The sequence below is a fragment of the Manis pentadactyla genome, chromosome 8 (assembly GCF_030020395.1).
Source record: "Manis pentadactyla isolate mManPen7 chromosome 8, mManPen7.hap1, whole genome shotgun sequence".
Taxonomy (NCBI): Eukaryota; Metazoa; Chordata; class Mammalia; order Pholidota; family Manidae; genus Manis; species Manis pentadactyla.
Genome location: NC_080026.1, coordinates 62333082 through 62341114, shown reverse-complemented (window position 1 = coordinate 62341114; position 8033 = coordinate 62333082). Strand labels below are relative to the sequence as shown.

General features: G+C 37.7%; 1 non-coding gene across 1 annotated transcript; it reads left to right on the top strand.

Annotated features, from left to right (window-relative positions):
• The first annotated feature begins 6931 nt into the window (after positions 1–6931).
• On the top strand, positions 6932–7062 carry LOC118918427 (small nucleolar RNA SNORA72). Its single transcript, XR_005027145.2, has one exon. It is a non-coding gene; the product is annotated as a small nucleolar RNA SNORA72 (small nucleolar RNA).
• The last annotated feature ends 971 nt before the right edge of the window (positions 7063–8033 follow it).

Below are 8033 nucleotides of genomic sequence, written 5' to 3'. Positions count from 1 at the left end.
ATAGGTTTTCATAATATTCTCTAATAATTCTTTGTATTTCTGTGGGGTCCGTCGTGATTTTTCCTTTCTCGTTTCTGATACTGTTGATTTGTGTTGACTCTCTTTTCTTCTTAATAAGTCTGGCTAGAAGCTTTTCTATTTTGTTTATTTTTTCGAAGAACCAGCTCTTGGTTTCATTGATTTTTGCTATTGTTTTATTCTTCTCAATTTTATTTACTTCTTCGCTGATCTTTATTATGTCCCTCCTTCTGCTGACCTTAGGCCTCATCTGTTCTTCTTTTTCCAATTTCGATAATTGTGACATTAGACCATTCATTTGGGATTGCTCTTACTTTTTTAAATAGGCTTGGACTGCTATATACTTTCCTCTTAAGACTGCTTTTGCTGTGTCCCACAGAAGCTGGGGCTTAGTGTTGTTGTTGTCATTTGTTTCCATATATTGCTGGATCTCCATTTTGATTTGGTCATTGATCCATTGATTATTTAGGAGCATGTTGTTAAGGCTCCATGTGTTTGTGAGCCTCTTTGCTTTCTTTGTACAGTTTATTTCTAGTTTTATGCCTTTGTGGTCTGAAAAGTTGGTTGGTAGGATTTCAATATTTTGAAATTTTGTGATGCTCTTTTTGTGGCCTAGTATGTGGTCTATTCTGGAGAATGTTCCATGTGCAGTGGAGAAGAATGTATATCCTGTTGGTTTTGGATGTAGAGTTCTATAGATGTCTATTAGGTCCATCTGCTCTACTGTGTTGTTCAGTGCTTCCGTGTCCTTACTTATTTTCTGCCCGGTGGATCTATCCTTTGGGGTGAGTGGTGTGTTGAAATCTCCTAGAATGAATGCATTACAGTCTATATCCCCCTTTAGTTCTGTTAGTATTTGTTTCACATATGCTGGTGCTCCTGTGTTGGGTGAATATATATTTAGAATGGTTATATCCTGTTGTTGGACTGAGCCATTTATCATTATGTAGTGTCCTTCTTTATCTCTTGTTACTTTCTTTGTTTTGAAGTCTATTTTGTCTGATATTAGTACTGCAACCCCTGCTTTCTTCTCACTGTTGTTTGCTTGAAATATATTTTTCCATCCCTTGACTTTTAGTCTGTACATGTCTTTGGGTTTGAGGTGAGTTTCTTGTAAGCAGCATATAGATTGGTCTTGCTTTTTTATCCATTCTGTTACTCTGTGTCTTTTGATTGGTGCATTCAACCCATTAACATTTAGGGTGACTATTGAAAGATATGTACTTATTGCCATTGCAGGCTTTAAATTCATGGTTACCAAAAGTTCAAGGTTAGCCTCTTTAGTATCTTACTGCCTAATTTAGCTCACTTATTGAGCTGTTATATACACTGTCCAGAGATTCTTTTCTTCTCTCCCTTCTTGTTCCTCCTCCTTGATTCTTCATATGTTGGGTGTTTTGTGCTGTGTTCTTTCTAGGAGTGTTCCCATCTAGAGCAGTCCCTGTAAGATGCTCTGTAGAGATGGTTTGTGGAAAGCAAATTCCCTCAGCTTTCGTTTGTCTGGGAATTGTTTAATCCCACCGTCATATTTGAAGGATAGTCGTGCTGGATACAGTGTCCTTGGTTCAAGGCCCTTCTGTTTCATTGTATTAAATATATCATGCCATTCTCTTCTGGCCTGTAGGGTTTCTGTTGAGAAATCTGATGTTAGCCTGATGGGTTTCCCTTTATAGGTGACCTTTTTCTCTCTAGCTGCCTTTAAAACTCTTTCCTTGTCCTTGATCTTTGCCATTTTAATTATTATGTGTCTTGGTGTTGTCCTTCTTGAATCCTTTCTGTTGGGGGTTCTGTGTATTTCTGTGGTCTGTTCGATTATTTCCTCCCATAGTTTGGGGAAGTTTTCAGCAATTATTTCTTCTAAGATACTTTCCATCTCTTTTCCTCTCTCTTCTTCTTCTGGGACCCCTATAATACGGATATTGTTCCTTTTGGATTGGTCACACAGTTCTCTTAATATTGTTTCATTCCTGGAAATCCTTTTGTCTCTCTCTATGTCAACTTCTATGCGTTCCTGTTCTCTGATTTCAATTCCATCAATGGCCTCTTGCATCCTATCCATTCTGCTTATAAACCCTTCCAGAGTTTGTTTCATTTCTGTAATCTCCTTTCTGGCATCTGTGATCTCCCTCCGGACTTCATCCCATTTCTCTTGCGTATTTCTCTGCATCTCTGTCAGCATGTTTATGATTCTTATTTTGAATTCTTTTTCAGGAAGACTGGTTAGGTCTGTCTCCTTCTCTGGTGTTGCCTCTGTGATCTTTGCCTGTAGCTTTGCCTTTTCATGGTGATAGGAATAGTTTGCAGAGCTGGGATGAGTGATGGCTGGAAGAACTTCCTTTCTTGTTTGTTTGTGGCCCTCCTCTCCTGGGAGAACAGCGACCTCTAGTGGCTTGTGCTGGGCAGCTGCACGCAGACAGGGTTTCTGCTTCCTGCCCAGCTGCTATGGAGTTTATCTCCGCTGTTGCTGTGGGCGTGGCCTGGCTCGGGCAGCTACTCCAAAGTGGTGGAGTCACGTTGGAAAAGGAGTGGCTGGGAGGCTATTTATCTCTGTAAGGGGCCTCCCTGCTCCCTGCTGCCCAGGGGTTAGGGTGCCCAGATATCCCTGGATTCCCTACCTCTGGATTAAGTGTCCCGCCCTGCCCCTTTAAGACTCCAAAAAAGCACCCGCCAAAACAAAACAACGACCACCAAAAAAAAAAAAAAGAAAAAAATTTTTAATTAAAAAAAAAAATTTTTTTTTAATTAAAAAAAAAATGTGGTCGCTCGTTTTTTTTTATTCTACGGTGCCCGCCTCAGGCCTCTTCTCACTGGTCCTGCTGCCCTGTTTCCCTAGTATTGGGGTCCCTATCCCTTTAAGACTTCCAAAAAGCGCTCGCCAAAACAAAACAGCAAAAAAGCAAAAAAAAAAAAAAAAATGGTCGCACGCTTTTCTTATGTCCTCCGGCACCCGGCCTCCGGTGCCCTCTCACTGTTCTTGCTGCCCTTTTTCCCTAGCATCCAGGGCCCCCTGGGCACGTATTGTGTTTGTGCTCTGGCCCGGATGGCTGGGGCTGGGTGTTTGGCAGTCCTGGGCTCCGTCTCCCTCCCGCTCTGCCTATTCTTCTCCCGCACCGGGAGCTGGGGGGATGGGCGCTCGGCTCCCGCCAGGCCGGGGCTTGTATCTTACCCCCTTTGCGAGGCGCTGGGTTCTCTCAGGTGCGGATGTGGTCTGGATATTGTCCTGTGTTCTCTGGTCTTTTTTCTAGGAAGGGTTTTCTTTGTTATATTTTCATAGATATATGTGGTTTTGGGAGGAGATTTCCGCTGCTCTACTCACGCCTCCATCTTCCGCCCCTCCAAGAGTTTGTTTAGTTTTATAAGAAACTACAAATTATCTTCCAAAATTCCTGTGCTATTTTGCATTCCCACCTGCAATGAATGAGAGTTCCTGTTGCTCCACAACCTTGTCAACATTTGGTATTATCAAATTTTTTGCCATTCTAATAGGTGTGTAATTATATCTTGTTGTTTTAATTTGTACTTCCCTGATGTCATATGATGTGGAGGATCTTTCATTAGCTTATTTGCTATCTGTGTATATTTTTTAATGAGGTGTCTGTTAAGATCTTTAACCCATTTTTTAATTGGGTTGCTTGTTTCTTATAGGTGAGTTTTAAGGGTTCTTTGTATATTTTGGATAATAATCCTTTAGCAGATGTGGTTTTGCAAATATCTTTTCTCCATGTGACTTGCCTTCTTGTTCTTTTGACACTGTCTTTCCAAGAGCAAAAGTTTTTAATTTTAATGAAGTCTGGGTTATCAATTATTTCTTTCATGTATTGTGTCTTTGGCATTTTATTTAAAAAGTCATCACCAATCCAAGGTCATCTAGGTTTTCTCCTATGTTATTTTCTAGGAGTTTTATAGTTTTGCATTTTACATTTAGGTCTGTGATCCATTTTGACTGGAGTTAGTCCTCCCACTTTGTTCTCCTATTGGTTATTATTTTGCCACTCCATGTAAAATTCGGAATCATCAATTTGTGAGTATTCATAAAATAAGATGCTGGAATTTTCATTGGGATTACACTGAATCTATCCAGTTTAGAAGATCTGACATCTTGAAAATACTGATTTTTCCTACCTATGAAAATGCACTTACATAGTTTTTCTTTTATTTCATTAGAGTTTTGTAGTTTTCTTATATATAGATCTTATACATAAATTTTGTTAGATTTATATGTAAGTATTTCATTTCATGGGGTGTTTATGTAAATGGTATTGTTTTTAATTTCATATTCCACTTGTTTTTTGTTGGTATATAGGAAAATTATTTGCTTTTGTATGTTAACCTTATATCTTGTGACCCTGCTATAATTGTTTATTAGTTCCAGGTTTTGCTGATTCCTTTGAACTTTCTACATAGACAATCATTGTCATCTGTGAACAGAGAGCGTTATTTTTTCCTTCCCAATCTGTATACCTTTTATTTCTTTTTCTGGTCTTATTGTATTAGTTAGTAATTCCAGTATGATGCTGAAAAGGAGTGGTGAGAGGGTACATGTTTGCCTTTTTCCTGATCTTAGTGGCAAAGCTTCTAGTTTCTCACCATTAAGTATGATTATATATAACCTAAGTAAACTTTAGGGATTTTGTAGGTAATCTTTATGAAGCTGAGGGAGTTCCACTCTATTTCAAGTTTACTGAGAGTTCTTATCAGGAATAAGTGTTGGGTTTTGTCAAGTGCTTTTTCTGCATCTGTTGATATGGTAATGTGATTTTTCTGTTTTAGCTTGTTGATGTGATAGATTACATTAACTGGTTTTACAATGTTGAACCAGCCTTGCATGTTTTGGATAAATCCCACTTGGTTGTGGTGTATACTTTTTATATATTGTTGGATTTGATTTACTACTATTTTTGTTGAGGATTTATGAAGTTTTCTTTTCTTCTAATCTCTGCCTGGTTTGGGTATTAGGGTAATGCTGGCTTCATAGAATGAGTTAGGAAATGTTCCCTCTGCTTTTGTTCTCTGAATGAGATTATAGAGAATTGGTATCATGTCTTCCTTAAATGCTTGGTAGAATGCACCAATGAAATTTTGTGAGTTATTGTTTTTGTTTTTGTTTTTTACTTTCTCATGAAGCACAAACTGGAGAAATTTTATACTAAAACTTCCTGTTGCAATCCTTTTAAAGTGATAACTTGCCTATTTCTGTTCCCTTTCTTTTGTCCTGGGTGTTTCAAAGTTGGAGCATACTGAGGCATCAGAGTGGGTTTGTTGGTTGCTTGTCCTTCCTTCCCTTTCGTGGTCTCTTAAGGAAAGGGAGTGAGCATAAGGCGCTATCTTCCCAGGAGACTGTACGCAGGTAGATCTGAAATGGCCACATTGGGGAAGTGCTGTATAAGGGGAGAGGAAACTGTTTTTTCTCTTTCTTTCCTAAGAGGAGGGTAGTTGTCTGTTTTACACAGTTCCTGCCCTTTCTAAGCTCTTAAATCACCTGGAGATAAGAAAATATTCAGAGAATTAAAATACACTAAAAATGTGTACAAGCTCCATTACTTAATATAATAGATTTAAAATAGGTAATATTTATAATTTTAGTATAGAAGGTTTTGAACTATAACTGGGAACTTAATGTTGTTTTTTAAAAATAGAGATTTTTTTTCCTTTGTGTTATGTAAAGAGGCACCAAACTAACTTTTTTTTACAAAGGCTTTTGTGGTCAAATTTGCATTTAGCCCCCAGAAGTTTTACTTGAATGTAAATGTAAATAATAAACATTACATTTATTCTTTTAAAAAATTCCATTTCACACCTACAAGACCGACAAAAATATTTTAAGTGTGAAAATACCAAGAATTGGCAAACAAATATTGAAATGGGAGCACTCATATCCTACCAAGGAATGTAAACTGTTATAACCACTTGAGAAACAATATGGCAATATCCAATTAACAAGAAGACCCACCTACAGCTCTCTATGACCCAACAGGTCCTCTCCTGATTATGTAACTTGGGAAAACACCTGTATACACACTCAACCGAAATATGAAGTACTGGCATCAGCATTTCTGAGAGCACAAGACTGGAGCCAGCTGAAATGCCCATCATCAAAAGAAATTGTAATTAAATCTTGAGAGACTGTTTTTAATACAACATCTTAAGCCATGAAGATAAAATGAATTAGATCTGCAATTATCAACAAACATAGAACCTATAAACGTAATAGTGAGTAATAAAAACAAGTTTCAGAAATACATGTGCAGGAAGATTCCACATACAAAATGTTTAAAAATATGCAAAACAAGATTATACATAAGTGGTAAAAAAATAAAAGAATAAAAAGAATGGCCTATAAAATACTCAAGATAGTGTCTGCCCCTGGGAGAGGGAAGGAATGATAGTGAGGATGGGTACATCAAAGGCTTTAACAATATTTGCAATGCTTTACTTATTATTCTGAATGGTTAATACATAAATGTTTATTATTTTTTTACAACTTTGGTAGACCCGAAACAGTTCATATAATTTTCCAATCACATTAAGCCAATTTGAAACAGTGCTACTTAAAAATATTAATAAAATTTCAGTGTATGTACAAAATTGAATAATTGAGAAAACCAAAGCTTTCATTAAAGTCAAGTATTCAATAATCTCTAACCTAGGGGGCACCAAAGCCATGGCAAATGTTTAACTTTATTATATCATAGCAGCACTACTTCAGCTGATAAACAGAAATGCCTACCATTCTCTTTCAGGATATCAACTCCCACAACAACCTCTCAGAACATCTGTGAGATGTCTTAATGATATTTCTGTGGTTATTAAACATTCAGTGTTGTTAGAATATGACCTGCTTTTTGTAACAATATCATTTGTGACTTCATTAACTGATGGAAGCTATTAGAGTCCCAATAACAACGTAGTAAAAATAAGTACATTCTTGCTGATTGGATTTTATATAATCAGGGCAGGCTAAACATTCACTGTACTAAAACCATGCATGTGTCCCCAGACCTAGTTCTTTACCTAAGTCTGGTTTTCTAAATGCTGCTGATAAACTAAGTCTGATTTATGTGATGCATCTTATGTGGGAAATGTCTGTGACTAGGTGTCTGATCAAACTAGATAAATGAATATATAGCTAGTAATAACTTTTGAAGATAATCATTGCTAATTTGATGATTACCAGTTTCCATTAAATGAATTGTAAAACTATTGTGTTTTATTTTGTAAAAAAAACCAGGAACTTCAGAGTAGAATCTGCATGTGATAATAGATTGTAAAGGAGACCAAAAATTGCTGTGATACTGTTAAAACAGTTTGTTTCAAAATATTAGAGACAGTGAGAAAATAAAAAATAGCACTTAATGTCTATCCCATTTAGTTTACTAAAAATGTTGCACGGAAGTAGCGTAGCACGGTATGTTTAACCTCGAGGTTAAGGTATGCATCTCAGTCCGTGCAGCTCTCCCCATCCCCACCCCAGCCATCTGCCCCCACTAATGACATCTGAGCCGTAGGAAAATCTGGCAAAACAGAGCCTTCATTCCAACACAGCCATGAGTGGATGGAGCCGGGTAGAAGCTGCCATGGCCAGTGGGTGTACTTTCTCCTTGCATCACACTCTTTATCAGTTCTTACTGTTTATACCAGGGGTGCTCAAACTTTAGTTTGGATCAGGATTACCTGTAGTGTTTGTTCAAACAAAGATTGCGGAACCCACCCCAGAGTATTGATTTAATAGGCCAGGGTGGGGCCTGAGAATTTGCATTTCTGACAAGTTCCCAGGTGGCGCTGATAGAGCTGGTCCCTGGGACCAATGTCCGCTGCATCCGTCTTTACTACACAGTCCCTCTTGGCATCGAGGTTTGTGGCTCCCCCCAGTCCAGGTGATACAGAAAATGCAAGTGTTCACAAATAATTTATAACAGAATAGTTATCCCTGTAGTAATGCTATTTCTATTCATAAGTGTTTCAATATATTTTCCTGAGTGATTGAGAAGAAGTGAAGTCATTCCCTGTATTTCTGA